Source organism: Boleophthalmus pectinirostris, unplaced genomic scaffold, assembly GCF_026225935.1.
Source record: "Boleophthalmus pectinirostris isolate CB_2022bp ecotype Guang Dong unplaced genomic scaffold, ASM2622593v1 HiC_scaffold_18, whole genome shotgun sequence".
Taxonomy (NCBI): domain Eukaryota; kingdom Metazoa; phylum Chordata; class Actinopteri; order Gobiiformes; family Gobiidae; genus Boleophthalmus; species Boleophthalmus pectinirostris.
In genome coordinates this window covers 21992441-22019554 of record NW_026571133.1, presented here as the reverse complement: position 1 = coordinate 22019554, position 27114 = coordinate 21992441, and the positions used below count along the sequence as shown (strand labels likewise).

At 38.7% G+C, this 27114-nt stretch overlaps 1 pseudogene; it reads right to left on the bottom strand.

Annotated features, from left to right (window-relative positions):
* Positions 1–13940: 13940 nt before the first annotated feature.
* LOC129409059 (5S ribosomal RNA) lies at positions 13941–14058 on the bottom strand (annotated as a pseudogene).
* Positions 14059–27114: the final 13056 nt, after the last annotated feature.

Genomic DNA, 27114 nt, shown 5'->3' with positions numbered 1-27114 from the left:
GGTCAGATCATACAGAATACATAGCCAAATGTCTTGAGCTTTTGCCAGTTCATACCACTGTCCCTTTAGTTGACTTAGAATTGTCTTTAGTCTTTTTTGGAAAATTCTCTCTCATGTAGATTAATTCAGGTTCAACTCATATCTGTCACCACAATGTAGTCATACAACAAGTCAAAACATCTGCACTTTGACTCATAAACCATTAACCATTATATTAAACTGTAATAGGGTTGTCATGGTTTTGCATGAAAAACATTGTTGGACAAGGGTTTTAACAGAGGCAGCTACATTTAAATATATGTGCTTTTGCTAATCATTATTACAGATTATTTGTCATCAACCAGAGATCGATGTAACATTTGATGTTAGCATATTAAAGGAGACATAGTATGTAAAATCAGCTTTAGCAGTGTTACAACAGTGTTCCTTCATCATTAGCATACTCAAAGTTGTGCTGTATTCAAACTAGCAACATTTCCGTTATAGACCTATTGCTCAGCCTTCAAAGCCGCTGGTGCTTATGAGATTAAAATTGAAAGTGCAGATGTTTGACTGGGTGTATGATTGCATTGTGGCGACAGACATGAGTTTGAACCTAAAATCATCTACGTAAGAAGAGTATTTTTCCCAGTATAAACCTTGGACTTCTTAAAAAACAGCTACTCCAACTGACCCTGTTAAGCCCAGGCCCACCGTCAGAGCTACATATATATAATTCATATTCATCCTCCAAATATTTGCTTATAGGTGCACAAAGTCACTTTTCTGGTGGAGTCTCTGCCACATGCCTGTCATGATCTCTGGGCATGTTTCACAATATGACATTACATTTTCTATCTCCAAGGAGACAAGCAGCTGATGCCACCAGGTGAAAAATCTATGAATATCACTGTGAGTATACTCGTGGTTTTTAACCAACAAAACCACCTAATGGAATAAATGCTATAGATAAATTTTTGGCCATATTGTAGAATATATTTTAGGCAAACCAGTAACATCACCATGGAGAAAAGCAGGTGGCAGACACCCCTCCAGAAAAGTTGCTTAGTGCATTTTTCAGTGGCAGCAACAGTGTGAGGTGAAGATCTTGACCTTGCTGAGCATCATGTGATCATGTTTACAAGTTGTTAAGTGAGTTAGTTGCTAAGAATAAGAGAACAGGTATAAAATCAGTCATCAATAGTTCTCAATACTTTTCACAAAAACTTCTAGTCATTTTTGGGGAAACCACTCATTTATGTAATGAATGTCACAGGGTAAGTACATTGCTCAGTTCCTCCTCTCTCGCATGTACTTCAACTACATTTTGGGCCTACAGTTCCACACAATAAAGTCTCTGTTGTAAGAGGTAATTATTTGGAAACTGGCTGGTGACCACACCTTAGCCTCTTCTGACAGCCCCATTAAATTTGACGTGGGTGTGCTGTGAGAAGAAATACTGACCTGTATGCCACCCCACTCCACATTTGAACCCAGGGATGTCACTAAGGTCTACAGGTTTTTAAATATTATTAGGAGCGATGTAAATTTGCTTTCTGTCCTTGTTGAATCATGTAAAATTGTCTGTCTCTGAGAGCCTTTGATTTATAATCCATTACACAACTGTTAAATGAAGAAAGTGGCTGAAGGGAAATTGAGATTTATTTCAGCGGTGAAGTGGCCTGTGTGTTTTGGACCACAGGGGTATTTCTAAATGTGATGGCCGCATGCTGGTCAGACGAGAGGTGAACAGGCGGATTTTATGGTTGGCTCTGGGGCTAAGTGTGTTTAGACTTGTGGTTTTCAAAGAGGCAACTGCAGATCCAAATGGACAATTGAAATGAATCTGCTGCTGCTCACTTTTGTAGATGCTTCAACAACCTGATTGTTCCTTATGAATAACATTTGTCAACATTGAGGAAAGCATTAACCTCTGTTAATCTGAGGTGAGAACTGATTTTGCTCCAAATGATAAATGACTAGTGAGCCCCTATGTTTCACATGCATCACTGAATAAATCTGCATGGAATTATCTGAATCTCTCTGGACTTGTTACACGACTTTATAATTATCAATTGAACAAAAGTTTTAAGAGTGAATATGTTTCACCAAGCCTGGTAAAATAATGTTAAATATAAATAGAAAATACATTCTTTATTGACCCCTAACAACTAATACTGTGCATGGTACTCTGAGTACCACTCGACAGTGGGGTTTTATTATTATTATTATTATTAATAGTAGTAGGAGTAGTAGTAGTAGTAGTAGTAGTAGTAGTAGTAGTAGTAGTAGTAGTAATAATAATAATTTTATATTTAAAAAATAAATACATGCAAAGTAAAGCCTGCAGCTGTCTTTACATGTGGGTTGTGTGCACCATTCATAGTGAAGACTTTCTATAAATAGCCTGCGTCTCTCAGAGGACTGCATGGCTCAGGATCTGTCTGAGCAATGGAAAACACATCTGTGTGGCAGCGACCCTGTACTTCCACATGTTGAGAAGGACAGAGACCTAAAAATAGTGTCTGGAGGAATGTGTGTGTCCTGCTGCTTCACACTCAGTTATACGTCTGTAACATGTTTGAAGAGTTAAACGAGGCAAAGCGCTTGCAGGAAAACTATGTGAGGTATTCAGGAGACAGGCCTGTGGAAAGAAGGTTAAACTATTTAATATGTGTTGATATGAAATATTTTTAGTTTAGCCCAGTTATCACAATAATATCTAATGTCTCTGTCTAATATTTTGACCATGGCCATTGTCTCTATCTTTTATATTGACATATTGTGTAAAAAGAAGGCAAGAATATATTTTAACACATCTGGTTCCATACCATAATTTATGTATTTATTAGCTACTCAGATAGAAACTAACCTAATCTTATTTTCTTATTTTATTTTACATCATACAGTGGCTATGCTGATGTAAGCAGGCAGGGTTATCAGTGACGCGTCAGGATTTGTTTTATGCACAATGATCAGATCAGATGTAATAGTTTAATGTAATATATTTTTTTCAGATACGATCTAAAAGTGCATTTCCAGATGCTGTTAGGAATTAGCTGTTTGCAGTGTCTTCTGGGTGGCACAGTAAACACAGAAACATCGTCATATGGACTTTGAAGTCTGTTGTTGACCTTAAATAGACATTCATCCGACATAAACCTCTGTCTGAATCCCCTTCCTGACAGGGCAGGTAGCCCGAACCACAAAGAACCAGATTTAGATTTACAATCCCTGGCCCTTGTTTGGACTATGCTTCTGTGGAAAACAGCTCAGGACACCTGGACTAAAGAGAATAGGAAAATGCTTTAGCCAGAGACAGTTTGACACTTAATAGAGCACATGTGAAGAGAATTCATGATTGAATCAGATGGTGTTCCGAACTCATATAGTCCAAGAACAGGGCATGTAATCTCTGTAAGAGCAGATGGATACATACATTTTGTATATAGAAAATATTCAAATTGCTATATTAATGAAAGTTCACAATGTTAGGTAAATAAATGTAAAACAGTAGCTCAAGTCTAAACATTCTGCCGTCCTCTGGCTGAGCTCAACATGTGTAAAGATAAATAACACATTAACACTCAATTCATTTGCCAGCTGTTAAACATTCTCTTCCTGTGCCAGTGCATAAAACTGCAAGCCATGTAATCCACAAACCCTTTCAGAAAGTCAGTGAAACAAACAAAGAGTCTAGCATCATGAGGCTTTAGAAAGAGATCCCCTGTTTTTCATTCCTGGTCATTAATGCTATTACTAAGGTAGAGTTAAAATTCAGATTGATCGGAAGATCAGAATTAATAATGCTACAGTTTGAATCCTATTGCATGTTTTAGTTTAATGTCCTTCACACTGGGCAGGGCTTCACCTCCAGATTTAGTTGTTCTGATGCAAAATTAAGAAAATAAATCTGTTCTATTCATTAGGAACTGCCTGTTGCTAAATCCGTCTCTCCGGTGAAAGACTGCACAGCTCATAGGTAATGATGATTTGTTTTTTATATTTCAGTGCAGGTGAAAGTTTTACATGCTACGTTGTGTGGGAACCAGAACAGGTCTATTGCTCCAGGGACTGCTGATGTTTCACCAGTGAATGGCCCAATCAGGTTCAACTAAAATGGAGTTGAAAGTTACATTTGGGTTAAAACTGTGCTGTTACTACTTGTATGGGAGATAAATATTAATTATTTACAATTTATTACAATGATCACATTCAGTACACACAGGTATATCTCTCAGACTTTTTTTAAAATCAAGAAAAAGGCACATTTCCCACAGTCTGTTCTTGTGGATTTTAAAAATCAAATTCAGCGGGTTTGATAGGAACATTTGGACAGTGCTTATTTTGTATTGTTCCGCGCCCTGTTGGCAGCACCTTCACTGCACTGATATATAAGATCAATAGGCTACGCCCTGTGGGAAAACATCCCCCCAGTTCTATACAATCCTGTTTGACCCAAGAGCCGCCAAGGTGAGCCTGTGGTCTTTGGCATCGCCAACGGAAATCAAAGCCTTTCATTTATTAGCTTTCATCACCTGTGTTGTTGTAAGGATTAGAGATGAAGAAAGAGTCTGGATTATTGCAATGAAACACCAACAAATTATGAGCTGTAGAAGATGTAAGTGTATCCCCTCTCCATCCTCAAAGCCTCTCACTGCTGGCGTTTTGCATGCGGTACTATTTGACTATAAATGTAACAGAATTTAGTATTCAAAAGGTAAATAAATTGTAAATAACTTACACATGTAAATAAATACTGTTAGTAATGCAAGTTCTGGTCTTGCCATAGAAAAAAGAAAAAGCAATTTTAATAACAGAACAATGTAAACCTCCTACACTTCATGTCTGTACGAGGGTGTAATTCTTATTGGTCATATAATGTTTCAGTAACATAAACAGAGGGGGCTACAACAGGCTATTATCCATTCACCGCCCACACTCTGTGGTATGCTACTTCTGACGTGACGGCTGCTCTGACAGAGCCCAGCCTCTCGGAACATCAGTCAGGTCGTCACCACATCTCATGTGTCTTTGCAGGACACAGTAATTTGCACTGGTTGGATCGGAGATTGAGACTCATTGTCTCTGATCTAATGCTTACATATCCGGTAACAATGTCATTTTAAAAAAAGAGTCTACAGTAGTATACAGTTTGCTCAGCTTCAGTTTCCTCTGACTGACTCACTCACTCAGGGAGCGTCTGGACAGAGGGTCTTTCCTGATGTGATGTCCAGCCCCCTCTGTGTCATCCATGAGGGCCATGTGTACCTCTACCTGTAATCCTGAGCCCATATGAATATGTTTGAATAGAATATTTTCCTCAAGTATATATTTAAAGTATATCTTTAAAGATGGATTGTCTTTGATAAATTATATGTATTTGTTCTCCCAGTTATGTTTTGTAGGGCAGGTTGATGAGGGGCCTCTGCAGGCGACTGTTGTTGGCAATAGTGTAAAGGCAGTGCACTATAGTCAGAGGGGAGCTGTGGAAAAAACGAGGTAACCCTCTCTAGGGGAGTAAGCATGAATAGTACAGTGATTCAGAGGAGGGTCAGTGCTAAATTAAGCTCAAAAAAGTTGGGGTTCGACTTTAAGGTGGGGCTTATACTCTCGTAAGTGGTATTATTTAGATGTGATGTCAGTAAATTGGCCTTGCCAGCTCAAACTTACATGGACCAACATTGCCACACATGTCCTCATAATAATGAGACAACTTTTTACTTCATCCATGTTAACCTTTGTTCTAAATTCCAAAGGTTTGTATTTGTGAGCCACATTTAGAGAGAAAAAGTCAAATCAGGTCAGAATCATCTGGATGTTTGTCTCTTGAGAATTTCAGAATGGCTGTACTTCTGCATACAATGTAGGGTAGGTGCGGGAATACAAAACAATAGCTTCTACCTGCTATAATTTATATTTGTCAAGCAGCAGTTTTTCTATGAAGCTGTGATGTTAGATTTTATCATATAACCGTGAGGCAGTGTTACCTGAGATCCAGAATACAAACTTCTCCAATACTTTCTGTATATAAAAATATAGAGAGATATTCTGGATTTGCTAGGCAAGAAGCAGTGTGCTTGGGAAAGTGATTCTTGGCTGCAGTACACATTGATATGTGATTAGTTTTTTGAAGAACAGTTACTCAATTATTTTGTGGTAAATTACCTAGAGCTGTGTTCCAGTTTTTCATCGGATCCCAGATAAGGCCTCAAGTGTTGTACGTAGATGAACACTTTGTTGAAATGTAAAACACATAGTTTTGGATCACTCCACAAGTGTCTCTTTGAGTGCAGCTGCATGGGAACCATTATAAAGAAACATATACAGTGTAAATATACGTGTAAAACATGGGTAAATGGTCAGATAGCTGCTGAAGCGGCAGCTCTGCGTAATCATACAGAAACACTGGAGGTGTGTGAAAATACTAAGGTGACCTGATACTTTTCTCTGAGGGTAATAATCCATTCATGGTTTACATTTAAGTGTAGAATTAAGTAATGCTTTACTCCTTCTCTCCATTTCATGTTTGGTCAGCAGTTCTTGGGTCAGCTCTGCTGCGTGTGGCCATTTTCTCCTCAGTGTACAATACTCCTCACATAAATTGCTCTTTGAAGCGCTCTTTCCATGCAGAGAGGAACATTTCTCAGTATCCGATTTATAATGCCGACCTCCTTCTACTTCTCAACAAACCGCCCCTTTACAAACTCAGTGGGAACTGATCTCTGCTTGTGTCATGCAAACCATGGCATTTTTTGGAAGTTTGTCAGAGAAGGAAGAAGGCGTACACCTTTTTACAAAGGCCAAAACAAACATGGTCTTCACTGAAGAATATATCCTCTTTGAAGAGCTACTGTCTGGGTCAGAAGGATGGATGGAGGGTCTGAAACTCTAGGAGCTGTATCACTCTCTTTAACAAAAAGGGAAACAACAGATGTGTGGTTAGGAGTCACTCTGGGCCTTTTCTTGTTAGACCTTAGCCAAAAGACAAAGTTGGCAGTTTAAAATGGTTAAAATCAGTGTGTAGTATAAGTGTCAATGCTGCTTGGCTCTGTTACACTGTCAGAGCAGCTAAAGCATGGAGCTGCTTCAAGGACTACAGGGTGGTTCTCCAAAACCAATAAACAAACCTGTTCAGAAGAGAGCACTCCAAGTGTTCATCAGGCTGATAGGGTGAGGACTTAGCTCGTGGTCCGCACCCAGCCCCTCTGAGCTGCTCTAACTTTCCTCTTCAGTTACCACACTTACTGTTAGCACATTGTCCAAAGCAGCCTCATTAGATTTACCTGAGAATTAACATAATCCAAAACCATATGTTCAGTGTTTACAAGTAGTATAAAGAAATGTCAATGCACACCTTTCCTGCCCACGTAGTACAAAAAGCCAACAGTGTAGGGTTTCTGTGAGTTTGTGTTGTTTTTCATTAATATTTTGTATACCATCAGTACATTCATAAGAGACGGTTAGACAGGGACAGCAGATTTTACTCTGTAAGGGAACCACAGTCTACACCAATCTGAACAGAATCAATTCAAAATAGTCCCATTTAACAAATTTTGCATATTTATATAATACATTGGTAGAGTCCACTGTCATTGAAAGCAGACATAAAGTATGTGTTTTGAAGATTAGACGAACGTGTACTGTAAAGCATGATAATGACCCCTCACCAGATATTGTTTATAGGTCCATGATTTGGTATACACACACAGAAAGAACAAGAAAATTTCAGATTTGCTGTGAGGCAGCCACTCTTCATTTATAACATTTATTTTTAGTTTGATGGGCCAAATAGCCAGTAAAGTTAAGTGCAGCCAGTTATTACTGCCCAGATTAACACTGATATTACACACCTCACTATGGTCACACTAGCCCTTAGTAATTGCGGTTTCTGGGCTGTCATGAAAATGCTGTAAAACTCAATTTGTTTGCCTTGAGTAAATTATACATGTGTAGTTTTCATGCTGTGGTTAACCAGCAATGTGAAATTATTTCTAACCAAAACCACTATGTGTCTGAGTGGGTGCCTCCGCAGTCCATCTCCGGTCTCTGCCCACATGTAAATGCAAGTACAATTTTGCACAGTACCATAACCATCAGTTATTTTTGGAAACCATTTATGCCACATTAAAATGCTCTTGTGGACTTTTTGGACAAACCCATTGTGGTCAGACATTGAATCCTTAGTGACAATTTGTGAATTCAATGAAATATAAATTTATCTACTTAATAGACTAAAACTGAATTGAATTGTTTTGAGAGGTGAGTCATCTGTCCACAGCTGTAAAAATCCCCCTAAGGCTGTTTGCAGTTCGTTATTGTCTGTCCTCATAATGTTCGTGGTGAATTAACATTTTAGAGCAGACAACAGGAAATGTGAGTATGATTTATTTGCAGTGCACTGGTTGTAACAAAACATCAATGTATGGCTGAGCCGGTAATGTATATGTAATGTGTGATATATGGGGATGGTACTATAATAGAATCAGCAGTTTCCATGGCAACACAATGCACACATTAGCAAACAAACAGACAAAAAAAGTCTTAAGAAACTCAAAAATACAAAATGGATTTAAACATCACATTTTCAGGAGCCTGTGATCAATATGAGCATTCATGATCCTGTTCAGGTGTTTAATTTTCAACACCTAAGCAGGCAAGAGTGACTAACAGAAAAACTGTAGGCTAATGCTAGCTAGCTTGTGACTGTAATTTTATGTGTGAGAGACTTGTTTAAAAGCACAAATCACCTCACCCTTTGTGGTTCTACTTCTACTAAATCTGATATTTCTAGTCAGATTATGTTAAATAAAGATCAGATTAAAGTCCAATTTGAGTAGCGCTTTCAGTAATCTTCACAGTCACAGGGAATGTTGGTGACATCAGTATCAGAGGAGGGTTTGTAGAAAACAAATAATAATATAGGTAAGATGTGAGGACTTAAACCAAAATGTATGCAGAATTTATAGCTATAACTTAAATAGTCCAAAACAAATACTATAAAAGCCACCTTTAAGCAGCCCTGGGTACTAATCTATACTGTCATTGCAAAATCATCTTTTATTTTTCATATTCATATTCAGTGATTTTGTGATAAATAATTTTAAGAGATGCACCAACGTCATGTCACTGCCATGTCTTGTTGAAGATTAATAGGATTTTGTCTATGTTTAGTTTGACTGTGTGTTGGATTTCAATTGCAGCTCTGCGTAAGTGATATAGTGTATTGATCTAACCTAGCTTCAGCAGATGCACTGCTCTGAGTGATCGTCTTCTTGTCCAAATAACTAGAGGTTGGGGAGAGTGGAGGAGCTGGAGAGAAGCCAGGTGCCTTTGTGCTGAGGCGGCAGATAGAGGTGGACTTCACATCTGCGGGGCACAGCCAGCAACAGGTCTGGAGCACATTACTGCAGCTAAGCCCTAAAGCCCCACGATTGCGGCTCAGTTCCTTTCTTATTACAGTATCACAGAGTATAAACCTTCCCATAGCCCCTGCTCTATGATTTTTTTTTTTTTTTTCGTTTATTTATTTAAAGGCTTCTCTCGTAGAGGGTCCACCACCTGCACCATGAAGATGTTATTGCTTTGCCTGTAATGTTCCACAGTATGGTATTAAATGTATATATCTCCATGGAGTCAAGAAGCTACCAGGCCAAGTTACAGTTCAGATGTGTATTTTTCATAAAAATAGCTTTATCTAGGTAAATGAATGATAGATAAGTTAATGCCAGACTATGGAACATTCCAGGCAAAGCAATAACATCACCACAGAGACAGCAGGTGGGTGACACTATACCACATAATTTACACAGTGCACTTTAAACTAGACGGGGCACAGTTTACAAGATTGCATGGGTAAAATACATTGTCTCATGTAGCAGCAGAAGTGCAAATTTTTTCATTCCTCCATAAAAACAGACTCACTTTACTAAAATTGCTTTGAGGTTTACAATTAGAGGTTAATTTACATATTGATTTTGTAAAATGTTTAATTACATACATCTTCCGTTACAACATCTGGAACATTACATTTTGATTGCCCCACTGACAATGAAGGATTAGTTAAAAGCGGAGGACAAATTTCTAGGAATGCACCAATCTGACAATTGGCCTCCAAATAGCAGTTCAACTGATATTCTAGCTTGACATATAAACTGATGTAAGACTATTCACTGGTCATAGCTGGCCCAGAAAGTCTCATAATAGTTGAACTTTATTTATACAAAGTTGTTCTGTAGTTACTTAAGAAATACAGGTATATAAAACATTTTTGTCTTATTTTATTTTCATTTAAAATAATAAATGCTATTTTCAGTCTCTGTACTGGTATCAGATCATATCGGTACTTAAAGATATAATAATCTTAATTGACACTGGAACTGAAAATGCTGAATAGGTGCATCCGTACACATTTTTCTGCTGGGATATAAAACTGTACCTTTTTTAGTTACAGAAAATTGTCCTATTACACATAAAGAATAATTCTTTCTGTGTCAAACTGCACAAAAGTGAACTGTAAAAACGAAAATAGCAATTTGTCAAATATCTCTTTCATAATGATAGAAGGTCTAAGCTTTTGTTGCCTCTGGGCCAAGTGAATTTTGTAGAAAACATTGTTAAACTCCATCAGTGGGTTAAATAAGGTTAAAACACGGAGAAAATAAAGTGAATTAAATGAAAGAACATCCTCTGCATGATAAATTTGAACCTGAGAGAAGAGTCTGCAGAGGGTGAAGGGTCAGCCCACAAAGCATGTTCCCACAGTCGTGCTGGCAGCTTTTGTCAACAGGTCGGGGGATTGAAGGCTGTGTGCTGGTATGCGCTGACATGTGGATCAGTGCTACGGGAAGGGGCCTGGGTGGGATCGGGCGCACCTCCCACGGGTCTTAGGGCCAATAACGGAACAGACACAGGTGCAGAGAGCCTTGAATCAAGCCTTTGACAACAAATAATCAGATAAGACAGCTTCAAAGAGAATTGAGATCACATTATTGCTGATTACTCTCAGTTGAATTTCAGCATCTGGAGGTCCTACATGAACTGTGTGAACAAAAGCTTGAACCTGGGCCGCCCAAGCAACACTTGAAACTAAATTTGAGAAAATATATGACAGCCTGCATAAGAAAATGTTTGATTTCAAAATAAATATGCACTGATGAGGTTACACACAGTCACCAACTTCATTCATTTCTAGCCTTTCTCTTACACAGTCCTTCAAAACAATCAGAGATTTATGAAATATATAAAGTCTAAGCCTTCAGAAATGTGTCATATGTATAACATCATTTATTTATTTTGTATTTTTCTAATATTATCAAATATTTCTCAAAATAGTTTCAGAGATTGGACCTGTTCCTGCTTCATGACTGGCGTTCACATTGTGTCTTCTCAACATAATTTGATTCTGTCCAATTAAACAGCAGGGGAGCACCACACTTCCAAAGGTGTGAGCAGTTATAGTTTGTCAGATGCTCCTCTCTGTGAACTCCACTGTCATAAAGTGATATTTTTATTCTGGCATCACATTAACACCTGCTGATAGTGTCAAAAGCGTGGGTTCTTTCACTGTCTTATTTTACTTTATTTACAGTTATTGTTAAAGTTTTATTTGTGGTAAATGTGTAATATCTTCCATAATACCACATGATCACCAAAGAGAATATATGCATTAAATCTCTCTGAGCCTCTTTACCTCTTTAAGTGGCTTCAGTAAATTTACAACAGAAACTGTTTAATTTGGTTTGGGTAAATGTGTGCACTTCAGGTCAGCAGAGGGACAGGAGCCTCTGTTGAAGGCAGAAAACACTGCTCTTTTCATTGTGGCTCCACCAGAGGTGGACGTCGTGGCAGTTAAGTGCAGCTGCTGTCACGTCTGATTGGGACAACATGAAGGGACGATGTGCCACCACTTCTTATTCTATTTAAATGAAAGCTGCTCAGGAAATGAGGTGCTATGCACTAATCAAGCGGCTGCACTTGTTTACAGTAAATCTGACAACAATTCAGTAGTAAATTTCCTCTAGCATAAGGTCAGGAGTCAGTATGATTCTTATCGGCCAGCGCGCACATAACATGACCACAGACAAAGTGTTAAACAAAATCATATGATTATTATTAGTTTATTTGGTGGAGGTAATGCCTATTAATCAACAGGCATGAGACACACACTGGTAAAGATGCCCTATAAGAGAAGTGAGGGAATGGCTCTCTAATTAGCTGCGTTCAGACTGCAGCCTGAAGTGACCCAAATCCGATTTTTTGGCTTCTATGTGACCTGTATCCGATCTTTTAATGACAGTCTGAACGGCACAGATCCAAATTTTTCAAATGTGACCCAGGCCACTTGGATATGTGGTCCTGAATCCAATACATATCCGATCTTTTGACATGCGACTTCAGTCTGAACGGCCAAAGCGCATCCATCTGACCTACACGTCATTAACAAGCGACAAACGTCACTATTCTGCGCTGAAGCAGGCGGAAACCGGAACTGTAAAATCGCCAGGTGCTCAATGCTCGCGACCATATTTGGACAACTTCCGTAAACACAGAGCACGCTCGCTGCGGTTGACGCATGGGGTTGACGTCATCGTGTCCTCCAGTGCGCATGCGGGACACTTTCGGGCCGTTTACCGTTCACACTGAAGTCACAGACAAGTCGCATTTAATTGGCAATGTGAACGACCTCGCAAAAACATCGGATTTCACAAAAAAATCTGAATTGAGCATTAAGCCCTGCAGTCTGAACGTAGCCTTTGTGTGACGGCGTGTGAGTACTTTTAGTAACCTAGCCATTACACATCAATATCATGGACTGCTGTATTGTATTATATACATATATTATATTTTGTATTTTTTGGGATATTGTACTAAGTTATTTTGTTACAGAGCTACAGTTTTGTTGCTTGTTTAGAGGAAGGAAACTTGTTTATGCAACACATTTGACATATTCACAGTTTAATGATTAAAATGGTTGTGTTTACTATTAGTATTATTTTTAATTGAACTGTATCATATCGTTTTGAAATATTTCATATCAAATTGTATCAAATCGAAAGCTCACTGTATTGAGATACATATCACATGTATCGAGGTATCATATCTACTACCTTAGCTTCTCTCACTGGGTTAAACTATTGTGAAAACTAACATGCATTTTTCTCCAGATGTGGGGTCTAAGGTCATTGGACCTTTTGGGGAACTGTTGTCTTGCCTTTGTGTATAAATCTAGTGTTTTAAATTACTGGAATGGACTGCTTCTTTGTCAATGAGCGAACCTATGTGCCTAATATTGCAATTTAGTTATTGCTCATTTTATGTATTTTCTGGGAGATGCTCAGTGGTGTTGTTGGTTCATTTTTAGTTTATTTCATTTGACATTATATTTAGTTGGGCAGTACCACTCAGTATGCCACATTTTGATCTGTTTAATGTTGATTCCATTAGATATTATGTCACAGCTGAGTCCAAAACCTTTGGCAGTTACTCTGAAAGTACCCTGTGAAAGATGACCTGATTATAGTAGCCAATGGAAAAGACAATGTCGCCACCGGGACCAATAAATCTCAGCTGAGCTCTGCTTTTTCATCTCCAAAAGCCAAATGAAAACCATAGTTCCATATGCAGACTCACTGCAGCTGACCAAACCTAATGTAAAATAAATTGCAAACCATGCTTCACATTAAAAATAATAATAATGCATTAATCTTATATAGCACTTTTCCAGACACTCAAAGTCATTTTACATTTTGGTGCATTATTCATTCATTCCATACCCAGAGGTGGCAAGCTACTATTGTAGCCAGAGCTGCCCTGGGTCAAATTGACAGAAGTGAGGCTGCCAATCAGCACCATCTGCTGCTCCGACCAACCACCACCAACACTTACACCACTTTCATACTAGGTAATGTGGGTGAAGTGTCTTGCCTGAGGACACAACAGCATTTTTTACCCCCAGCGCCCCACTGCAGCACCTGATTTTCCCAGCGGTCTCCCATCCAAGTACTAACCAGGCCCAGCCCTGCTTAGCTTCTGAGGTCTGATGAGATCAGGCTTTGACAAGGAGGTTTGGCCACATACTAGGATATTAGGTCTGGCATTGTTGTGGGCACATATTTAGCATCTGATAAAGCACTGTATTTAAATATGCCCATGCTGATTGGACGAGCAGTTCACCTCATCTGGTTTAAGTCACTGAGTCCTCTCTGTGAAACACCATGAGACAGCTGCTTGGACAGTGGCAGGGGAAAGTGTGGGCTGACTTTGACACGCACAGATGAACAAGATCAAACGCACTTCTGGACAGAGTTTAACACTGGAAAAAACATGTGCTCCTGGCCAGAGAGGTAAAATATCACACATGATGACCAGTAGTGGTGTCAAAATCACCATTTACTTTAGTCTGCCACTTTATTGGTCCTATAACTGTTGAAATTAAAAGCTCACATTTCATGACTGTACTCAAACTTCATATGCTTGACTTCACAAAGATTTTTTCATAATTAATTTTTCAGTGACCCAATACAAAAAGCAATATGCTCCGTGAGAAGAGATGACAGCATTCAGAGTCTGCTCAAGTGCTGTACCAATCAATCTTCTTCTCTGAGCCAATGTTTAGGGCCAAGCTACAAAAAACAGAACACCTCCATTTTTATTCACAAAAATACAGTGTGTAGGCCTATGGTATGTGAAAAAGGTGAAAATAATGAGAAATGCCCAGTGTATTTGCTGTCAGTGATACTCCTGAGTGAATGAGTGAGTGGTAGTATGGGACACTGCCCAGAAACACTGATGATCTGTTGGCCCCTTTAATTTTGATCTGCTGCAAAGGACATCTGAAATCCACCCACACTTCTGTTTTTTACATTAGTCTCTAACTCCTCTGATGCTCTGGACACACTGTCCCACACAAAGGCCTGAGCAGGACATAAAGCATAGACCAAAGGTAAATTAAATATATTATGTAACTGTAAGGCTTTGTAAAGTATATTCTACATCCTATTCAGCAGTGTTAATGTTGTTGACTAAAATGCCATATTTTTGCTGACTGAAACTAAATATAATGTCATAGTGACTAAATCCATTACTAAAATTACACACATTTTTGTCAACTCTGTCTAAAAGTAAATATTGTCATTGACAAACGTACTGATATTTTTGTTGAATAATAAAAAATAAACATAAACTCACCAGGTTGAAAGACACGGATTTAAGTTCCACTTTACAATCCCAGAGCCCCAAAGTAGACCCTGAACAAACTCCAAGGAACATTTGTGTACATGGCCCCTGAAGCAATTTATCATACTTAAAGATAAAGTAAGCATTTTTAAAACTCTTGCTGACTAAAACTATTAAGGATTTGGTTAACTGAATTCACATGACATATCATGATATTAAAACTAAAAATCATAAGAGCTACCTAGAAGACAATTTTTTTGGTTAAAATTAACACTGCAATTAAGAATGACCAAACAAGTGGCTGTCAATCTCCAGCCCCACCACCAATCATACAAACGCAAAGACAAGAACATGAACTATCTATCATTGATGTTCTTGACACTTACTTTTAATACTGGTACTGTAATGGTACTTTCCATTGCTCACTAAACATAAAACTATTTCAGATGTTTTGTCTTGAGAGAGAGCAATGGGACAGGATTGTTTTAAAATGGACTGTTTTTGCTCCACAGTGTTGAAAGGTGGTCTGGGGATGACCATGATGGGCTAACCCTCTGGCTGCCACATGCTGTACATCAGACGGATATTTTTCTCAGTGGACCTGCAGTTTTCCTGGTCACAGTCCTTCAAATAGATTATAAAAATGAACACCTGGTTTGGGGCTGACCTCAAGTGAATATGCATTTCCAGACATAAGTGCTAATGGCAGCAGTGAGCAATGTCTCCACTGCTAAGGGACTGTCTGGATGGGTGTTTAGCTGTGATTAAAAAAAAAAAAAAAAAAAAAAAAAGAAAGAAATCAACTAATTTGGGATATTTTCTTATAAATATATATATAATATATAAAATATATTTAAGGGGACATATGCTCTCTTATAGGTTATTCAAAGTTGCATTTCGATTGATTCATGTATGTTTGAGTAATCATGAATTGTCCATCATTTGATGGCAGAAAAAAATTCTGCTTTCAGCTATTTTCAACAATAAAAATACAAAATGAAAATCAGCTTCTTTATTCTTTATATAAATATGATATATATATATATATATATATATATATATATATATATATATATATATATATATATATATACACATACACACACACACAAGGCACTCATTCAGACTGCACAGGAGCATGCCCTGAGCACTCCAGCAATAAGCCAGGGGTGTCCACATATCTAAAAATAGACAAAGCAGACTGATGCTGAATACAGCGAATAACTGAAATATGTGCATGTTTAACACGTTAGATTCTAACAGTTAGAATTACCCATCAGTCTTTATTCATGCTGAGATCCTTAAAACTATACACTAAATTATTAAAGATTAGCTTTATCAAGGTAGATTTTCACAAAACTTTTCAGTTTGAGGGCCAAGAAAAAGTGTGGACATGCCTGGTGTAGGCTGTGCAAAGAGGCTCCTGAAACAGTCCAGCACATAACTGCAGGGTGTAAGATACTGGCAGAGAAAGCATACATTGAGCAACATAGCCAAGTGGTGGGCATAGTGTACAGAAACATCTGTACAGAGTACAGGCTGGAGACCTCAAGATCAAGGTGGGAAACACCTCCAAAGGTTGTGGAGAACGACTGAGCCAAGATCCTGTGGGACTTCCAGATACAGACTGACAGGATGGTGATGGCGAACCAACCAGACATAGTGGTGGTGGATAAGCACCACACTAGGGATGGGTATTCAATGAAATTTTCTTAATCGATCGTCGGAAGAATTAACGGTAGATTATCGATTAATCATTAACGTTTTTATATTAAAATGATCATCATTTTTATTACTATCTGCACTACTAATCTGCATAAATAAATTCAACTTTACAAAATATAAACCGTAATGACTCTAGAGCCACATCAACCCGTTTGACATTATAATGTGTTTAATTCAGCTTTGCTCAACTCTCACAGAAACGAAACTTAAAATCGCATCGCTAATTTGCATAAACTAAGCGAAGATAAAAATACAGCTCTTGTGCGCTGATGCGGTCAATTTCTGTCGGATTTACCATTTTTGCGTTTGTTAAAACAAGGACACCGTACGGAGGGTGGGAGGTGGGGACTCGTCATCGACATTGCGCTGCTCTCACCTGGCAAAGCTTTTTCCCACTGGACCCTGAAACATATGTGCTGCTTTGTACACTGTGCAAATGGACTCACACTTATTCCGACTGGAACGGAAAGCGTGAAATTTCTTGTACAAGTCATTGTTAAATACGCATTTGTGCTTCCGTACGTTACAGACTAACCGACTGTTTGCTCGCTCCTTCTGGGTGCAGACAGCTACATGTACGGACCCCTGTTTGGTCACGCTAAGCACAGCAACCTACATTCGGTTTGTTGATTAAAATTAACGTAATCGATGAAATTCTTAATGATCAATTATCGATTACTCGACTAATCATGCCCATCCCTACACCACACTGTAACAAATTGCTGTAGTTTACAGTAATTTTTCAACTGCTTCTTGTTTTCACAAATTACATGTCATAATTGTAGATTGCAATGCAATGTGGGACAAAAAATTATTAGTTAGTAAGAACAGCCTGTTGTAAATTAAAATTAGTTGGTGCTTTATTGTAGATGGGAGGATATTACATGTAAATGTTGTATTTCAAATGTTTCTACACCGCACACATTCAGTTAAGAAGAGCAGAGACAAAGAGGAGCTCATCGGGATAATGCACTGGTCCATTCACTCCACAAAAGAGTAAGTAACTTGTTTTGTTTTTTGTTTTTTTTGTTGTTGTTTGCTTGTTTTTAAGTCATATTTATAATTTTTTCACCGTTGTAATAAAGTTTGTAGGACAGCGTATTTGTTTCTGTGTCTGTGTAAGCAGCCTAGCACTTAGACGTGAACGTAGCCTACTAAACATAACAGAACCGCGCTGTTATCTGTGGTCACATGCACATCTAAACCGATATAGGCTCGTTTACATGAGCACGTGAGTGCTCGCTTTCATCGAGATCCGAGCTGAGCCGGACGGACCCGGGTCCAGACGAGGCTGTGCCGCGGTAACACTCCGACACATGAACACTCCGGTAGAGCAGCTGTGGCGCTCACGAGAGACCGCGGTGAGCCGAGGAGACCGCGGACTGATACGACAGTGTGAAGGGAGCAACACAGACACCGACCGCGGCGTCGTAAAACTCCAGTAGAACAGAAGTTTGTGGCGCATATCGCACTAGAGTCAGTCCTGGTACAGCCCGGTAGAACGTGTGTCATGGAGGGAAAGAGGTGTGTGCCGGGCGGGGCCGCGGAGACACCGGAGCAGGCAGGAGGAGCAATAGAGCAGAGCAGACCTGATGTGTTTCAAAGAAATCTATGTCAGACTATTAATTTTTTGAATATATTTGTGTTCTATGAATGTGAGCTACAAGAGCCAGTTAAGGCTTTACACTTCTATGTTTAATATAGGGTGACCAAACTTCCGTTTTTCCCCGGACATGTCCGTATTTTGCGTCCTGTCCGGGGCGTCCGGGTTTTATTTCATAAAGTGGTGCAAATGTCCGGGTTTTCAGTATCGTTCATTGGGGACATTAAACTGAGCGTCTCTCGTAGCGTCTGTGACTCAGAAGGAGCGAGACACAAACAGTCGGTCAGCCTGCAACATACCAAAGCACAAATGCGCATTTAACAGTGAGTGCGTATACATGCACATCAATAACCCGGTTATGATCGGGTTTTTTTTGTATCCCGGTTTCTTGATGGTGCATGTATACGCAGTAACCCGGTTATGGCAGTATCCCGGTTATTAGAAACCGGGTTACTGTAGCTGGTTTATTCCGATAATAACCGGGTTACTTGTGGCATGTAAACGCAGTATCCCGGTTACTGCAACATAAAGTTGAGTGCGCATGCGTCCAAAAGACACTTTCCAGCCTTTCACCACAACAGTAGTCACATAAATAAATTGACCAACATAAATAAAGTGACCAAACGAGTGAAATGACTGTAAAATTAAGAGCTGCGCTAAACCTGCACACGTACGACCTGCACTCGTGTGATCGCTGAAAAGCTAAAACATGAACTATCTCCTATACTCTATATGCACGGAACACACTTACCATCATTAGCGCCTCTTCTGTCACAGAAATAACACACATAATCCACAGAGTCGTGTCATTTAGTCCAAAAGAAACTGATCGCATCAACGGCGCAAGGAGCGAGTTGTTTTTTTCGCCGCTAACAGTTTATGCTAATTAGCCAAACGGTCTTAAGTTTCGTTTCTGTAAAACGTAAACAAATGTGATCACAGCTGAATTATATGATCAAATGGGCTGATGTGGCTCTATAGTGTTTATGGTTTATATGTTGTAAAGTTGAGTTTATTTATGCATAAGATTTTAATTAAGAATCTGCACAGTGGATTGTGGGATATCTCGTAGCTCCTTAGCTTCTTATGCTAAAGGAGCTCACGGTTTGTATTTTTCCTGGTTTATGAAATTGATTTAAGTTAATTTTTGCGCCTGCGCATTTGTAAGATTATGTCAAGAAACCGGGATACTCCATTTGATCATGTATACGCGAATATGAGTATCCCGGTTTCTCAGTGTGCATGTATACGCAGTAACCCGAATACTGACATAACCGGGTCAGTCCGGGACAAGTGGGAGTCCATGTGCACAGGTTGGGAGGTGAGAGTACAGTGGTCCCTCGTTTATCGTGGGGTTATGTTCTAAAAATAACCCGCGAAGTATCAACTTTATATTTTACAATTATTCTATCTGTGTTAAGGCTGTAAAACCCCTCACCACAAACTTTATACACTTTTCTTAGACAGGACAGGTGCAACCCTTTTTACTTCCTTCTTAAAACTTGTTGCTGCTGTCGTCCTTGTGTTATTTTCCTCCTTCATTATGTAACAAAATGAAGATTCATTTATTCTGTAATGGAGCCCAACAGCGCAGAGTCCCACACGGATCCATTTTTGGAGACCCCCGGTACAACAACGCACCCGCCTGTTAACCTGAGATTATATCAAACTTTTGCTTTGCGCTGCCTACGCCACGGACTGAACCAAGACTAAACCAGGACTAACCCAGGACTGATTCCAGGAGGAGGACTAATCCACGACTGAACTAGGACTAAAACAGGACTAAACCAGAACTGAAACATGACTCACCGTCAGGACGGGCTCGGAGGTGACTGCAAGAGAAAGGACCGGACCGGCTCAGCTCCACACCTCACGGAGTTAAACACGGCAGTTGCCCGATCGCGCTTACGGACAAACTGCTCGGCGTTTTCTCTCTTAAATCCAAGATTAGTCCTGGTTTAGTCCTGACTCACCCGTGTGTAATTACTACCCGCCTGTAATACACAATGCGCGTTCATACCCCCGTTTTCACAAACGGAAATATGGTCACCCTATTTAATACAAATGTGAATGTGTTTGTTCAGGTAAAATTGTCAGTGCAGTCGGCCTTCACCAGGTGGTGGACTGAAGAGAGAAGACCAGGTACACGTCTTATCTCACCATGAGTTGAGCTGCCTCATCAACACGGATATAAAAGTCCACTGTGCACTGGATTACAGCATGTGATTAAATTAAAGAATTGGCCAAACATGTCAAAAAACATGGAACACAATGTTCTGTGATTGTAGGTGTAATAATGAAGACACTGGAGACTGAGGACCTCACCTCTGTAGCTGTCTGTATTCTTCACTAGAAGTCTACTGCACACTGAACTGGTGAGCATGTCATTTATGTACAAACTCAGTGGTGGGATGTTGAGGTAATTCTAATAACATTAAGCACAATTGTTTTCTGTCGCTTCTCTCAGTGCAAATATTAAAGGTGTATTCTAATAATAAAATGTGATTGCTTGTGTTTAGGTCACCTTGTTTATACTGAGCACTGATCAGTAAAGATCAGGTCAAATTCCAGCTCTGTCTCTGAGCTGAACTCACTTCTTCACTGCATCCACTGCACTTTACAGGTGAGCATTTCTGCATGACATTAGAATAATACAGAGTGATGTTACCTCCTTTGATTCCTCTGTGTTTGTGATTGCAGATGTTTCATGAGGTGAACACAGACAGGACTACAGATCTAGATGGAGCGTAAAGGACTTGAGTGCAGCTCACACAGAGCTGAAGGATCCTCACGTCTTTTCTCTTCAGGCTGTTTAAGGACTTTATACATCAGCTCATGTCCAACTGTCAGTTACATGTGTCTTTAACTTTCTTAAATATTTTGTTACATCATTTGTTTACATATTTTAATGTGTATTTGTGTTAACTGTTTTTTAAAATAAATGTTTGAATGTATTTTAGCTCTGAGTCTGTCTGTTCTTATGACAATACATTGATTAGCTGTATTTTTAAATTACAGGGAATTACTGGCAACAAAATTGCCAGGTAATACTTATAAACATGGTATACAAGGTTTTGCTGTAAGCTGCAGAGCAATTATTTACTGTAAACTTCAAACCAATGAATAACTGTAAAAAAATACCCCAACAAAAACCTGTAAAGTGTTCCCAGCTCTTACCTGTAAATACAATTTACAGTAATTTACTGAAATAATACAATAAACACCTGGCAACAAAATTGCCAGGTGTTTACTGTAAAATTTATAGGAGATTTTTTTTACAGTGCAGAACAAAGCCGTGGTGGTGGACATCGCATTACCCAGAGATGGCAATATCAGGAAGAAGGAACACGAGAAACTAATGAAATACCAGGGGCTGGTTGGTCAAGGAGGAGGCCTGGAAGGTGAAGGCATCAGTGGTGCCTGTAGTGATCGGAGCACTCGGGACTGTAACCCTCAAACTGGAGAAGTGGCTACAGCAGATACCAGCATAAACAATAGACATCTCAGTCCAGAAAAGCACGGTACTAGCAACAGCAAAGATACTGTGCAGAACTCTCAAGCTCCCAGGCCTCTGGTAGAGGACTTGAGCTGGGTGAGAGGGAGAGCACACACACCAGAAAAGCATAATATGTCTTCTTAAAAACTTGAGAGAGAGGGAGAGAGAAATACTTTATTGATCTTGAGGGAAATTGCTACAAACTGTTGCAGTGTTACATGTTAAGTATGGAACGATATAGAAATTTGTGTCATGATTATCGTGGCCAAGGAAATTGCAATTAACGATTATATCACGATTATGAAAGTTGCTGACATTTTAAAAATATTTTGGAAATGAATAATGATAATTTGAATATTATCAATAGGTTACATATTTAAACAACTGTTATAGTGTTGTACTTTGGTAGTGAAAGTGAAGAAGAAAGAAGAAAACATCATGGGTAAATATCTTTTTTTTGTACATTCTGGTGATTTATGGAGATTTTCTTCATTGGCAATTATGTCCCACGATTATTGTCTACTCTCTTCATCACGATAAACCATATTATTGTTTATTTGCCCATCTCCAGTCTCAGTGCAGTTTAACATAAAGACTGGTCAGGTAGGGTCAGCAGATCCTGTGTCAAGGCACTGTCAAGAGAGGAAGAGCCAAAAGTGTCTCTCCTCTGGGAGCATCACAGCAGCGTCCAAGGGGGAGCCAGTTGAACGTAACAGGAAAGGCCTCATTTTTACTTCACTCTGGTGTTTTCGTTGGTAATTAAATGGCTCACTCCTCTAAGTATGTCCACTGGAAGGTCTTGGAGTATTTCCTCTGGAAGGTCTTCTGCCACATTTGCTGTCCAATATGGTGTAAAAAGTCTGTAACATCTCAGATGTTCATAACTAGCTCCTTAGCTAGCTCCTTTCCTAGCCTCTTGCACAGTCTCCCTGGATATGGGAACATTCACTTAATTTCACACAATGCAACAGTCTCTTACTTATGTTATTTGAACTGCACATGCTGCACTTCTTAGCTGGTTAAAATCCCATGATATGATGTTAAAAATTGAGCTCAAAATACAAAAAGTTTCAAAAACAAAACTGCTCAGTGTGTGAGCTATATAGCCACAAAAGAAGCCAACCAGTCCATTGCCATGGGAAAAATATCCCCTGAACACGAGTATAACCATGATTGAAAGTTAATTAGATGTTTGTGGCTTGCACACATATATAAGCAACACTATGCGCTGTAGAGTGTACATTTAAATTGCAGCCCCTTTAGGCAGGTCACCAGCATTCCCTCTTAGCATGGATCACAGTTTTGAAATGCATGTATTTGGCTGGTTAGTGTGACTTTAACACCATGCTCATTGGCAGTAAGACCTCCAACTACTCATATTCCCAGAGGTGAACGCTCCAATCAGCCAACAGGAAGTAGAACCTCCTCATTATTACAGCTCCACTTGTTTCTTTTCCATCGTCATGTGGTTCTGATTTGAACATGAGGCAAACTGTTTTCATTGGCCAGCAGCTGCTCGTACTTTTACTTTATGGATACCATTATGAGCCTTGTCCATCCACTGTATTTAAGGGAGCAGGCCACCAGACTTTTCTGCATTAATTGGAAGTTGTCTTTAAAGTTAAGCACATTGTAGCCCCCTTGCATAGTCCCTTGTTATGACAGGGTTAATGACTTTGGCGAGTGGGTACCTTTTACAAGGCCTTCTGGGTTTTGGGACTTGCTGTGTTCTACTGGGCCTCAGTGCCAATTACAGTAATCAAAGATAAAAAGTGGATAAAAAGAGAGCCCCCACATCTGGCAGTAAAGGTGTAAACCAATATGAGCAGAGCAGAATAACTCCTTGTTTGACAATGTACTCTTAATGCTCTTCCATGTAGCTAAAACCCTCTGAAAAGAATTGCTTTTATGTGGCTCATTAGTAGAGTCTCCCGCAAAGAACAGTTTCATGAATGTTTACGCAGATACAAATTGGTTGTTAAGATATAACATAAATAAAGTAAATTTAATTATTCATGAAACACCCAAACCAACTACCATGTAAAATACAGCTTACATGTTTATTGAACAATTGTTTACTCAACAATGCTCTCAGTGTATCAGTGTTGTGTCATACTGAGTCTTTGGCCAAAATGAAAAGGGATGTCACAATATCACATATTAGTGTTAGAATTATTGTGGGAAAGAAGAACTTGAGTTAGGACAAAAAGCATAGATAAACATAAATGATCAACGATGATTAAATAATTTAGTAAGTTAGTTAATTGATAAAAGCATACATTTAACATTTCTGTATGCAGTGGGTGTAAATCATGGAAGGTATACAGTATAAGTAAATAATTACAAATAGATAACTGAGTAGATTTGAGTAGAGTAGTAATTATATTATATGATCTAAAATTATTCAAAAGTTGTGTTCTAAGTAACTAGTAGTTTGAATAAATCTTTGCAGCAGTATATGTTACGTAATATGCTGTAACTGTACTTTTACTTGGTTATAGAGTTTGAGTATTCTTTCCAGCCTTCACCATCTACTTTGATGTTGTTTCCATGAATGAGGAAACGCTTTGCTCCTCTCATCAGTCAATGTCCTGATCTTCTTCTAGTTCCCACCGTTCACTCGTTTTCAGATCCGGACCTGCAGCAGAGATGTTTCCTTAAGGTGTTGGTTTATTTTTTAGAATGCAGCTAAGTCAAAGGTCACCTCATGAGGCTTACACATAGGCTCCAAAAATAGAAAACTGGAAAATTAATCAGTTTTAGAGTCACAGAAAAAATGTGTTGAAGTGGTTCAGTGGTTTATTTGTGGTTCATTGTTCATTATAAGTATCACAGGTGGCTTAGTTAACATTTTATACATACTTTCACCAAACAAACCCTATTATTACACTAATGCTGGTGAATGTAAAGATGACTAGGTTTTAGTTAGTGGGTTAAATTGCTTAACCCTCTCACTAACTGCATTCTTGACTTTAGCTATAGTTCATGTTTAAGACCAAGGTGTTTGTTTCCATGTTGTTTTTAACCGGCTCCCTAAAAGAAAGTTGGCATTATGGGAAACCCCCAGTGCTCTGACAGATGTCCCCCTCCTCGGTAATTACTTTTCCATAACAGCCCTGAAACACTTATGTATGTGGTTAGAATAACAATTTCCACATGAAACACTTGTTCATTCATAAGATTCAGAGAAGCTGCAGAATGGGGGATCCTCTGAGCTTTTTAGACAAAGGCACTACACTATTCCAATCATAACAGTTGCACTCTCTTGTTTGGATTTTTCAAACTTGAACCACTCTACATTTAATTTCAACACAAAATGCTTGTTTTAAACCAATTTAAGATGTTTTTAAAGGTCCTTTATTATCCACAATTTACTCTTGTGACTTTAAAGCCATGTTAGAATGATGTTAACTCGTTGTTGTGTTCTGTTTTATTCAAACATGTTTGAGTAATCCTACATTATTGTGCCCATCTCCATAGCTCAAAATGCTCTATTCCACATTGTGATGTCATGTGGTGGTAATTTTTGACTTAGCAGCTACCTTTTACATTTTGTTCAGTAGAGATTGGCAATTCCAGAGCTGAAATTACCACAAGGTGGGATGGAGTGTTTTCTGTTAAAGAGAAGAACCAAATATGCATAGTTTGTGTGTTAAACATGTGTGAATGAAACAAAACACAACTCCAGGTATGTTTTCAATGAGGGAACAACATTACAACATAGATCAGAAAATAGTGTAATATGGGCCCTGTAAGTAGCTAGACTGCACTAACAATTGCACTTATTTATTTATTTGCTTGGGACAGTGCATGTGAATGGACAGACATGATACAATATGAATGTAAAGAAACTGGAATATAGCTGAAGACTTATGTCTATCTGTTATCCAATGGGACTGGGGTATACAAATTATGTTTATTACTTATTTACTTACTTACTTACTTATTTATTTATTTATTTAAGCAACAATTGCGTTATAAAACAATGTACAATGAAACACATCAGCACATTTATCAACAATTACAATATTTAAATATGATACATAAAACTCTGCTCATCTCAGTTGTATGTATAAATAAGCTTTAAATCTTACCATAAGACAAATAATTGACAACTTTTCTTTTGTGCGAAGAAACCTAGGAACGGACTTATGGAGACCGGAGATGTGCACAATCTTCATGTATCCTATGTATGTATGTATTTGGGGAAAGTACATTTTGCTGAAGACTGGATTTTTGTTTCGCTTTTGCCTAATTTGCCATGTCCCAATATGACATTGCAGTCAACATTAACAGGCAAAATTTGATTGGTCAGTGTGATAAGACACCCATTTATAACTGCCCGAGTGTGGCCTCTGTTTAGCCCGCCTATTGTGCTTTTGGTGTTGACAGCTAAGATCGCACACCCAGCCAAGTGATGTCCATGAGGCACGTACCGCAGTGCGCCGGACCAGGTCAGAGTTGATTGGGTGAGGTAATCTTCCACTCTGCATGTTCAAGTTCACAGAGTTTGTTCCTTTGTGAATTAAGAACTTGCTGTAAACAATGAATCAAATTGTTATTTAAAAGTTTTTTCAAAACATTATAGTGGTGTTTGTGTTGTATGCACATGTCAAAGATAAGAAATTAGAAGCTGAAAAAAAAAAAAAAAGCACAGTCTTCCAATGCCTCTTGTTTGAAAGTATGGCATAAAACATATGGAAAAAAACTGAGACAAGCTCCAAGCAAAGTTATAGGTCAGATCTATGGATGTGTGGTAAGTATATAAGGAAATGTGTTTTTTTATGTGTTAAATTCAATATATTGACTGTAGTGTGTGGATTGAGAAATTGTATTTTAATACAATTAATAAAGTAAAATATGGCTTTATACAAGGCTTGTCAATTTTTTTATTTAGATTTAACACAATACAGTGCACTTGCAAACAGTAACAATGCAATGTATAAATAGTTTGGATCTGAGCCTGAGATCTGTCAGCTCCTGATAAGATGTCCTATTTACTGTTATTCTGTCATCAAGCTCAAATCACAGTTTGTAATTGTCCCTTAAATCATCCAATCTGTCTCCAGACGTGGCTCTGTTTAGTCTTTTTTCATGTGCCTGGGGTTTTACTAGAAAACTGATTTGGTGATAA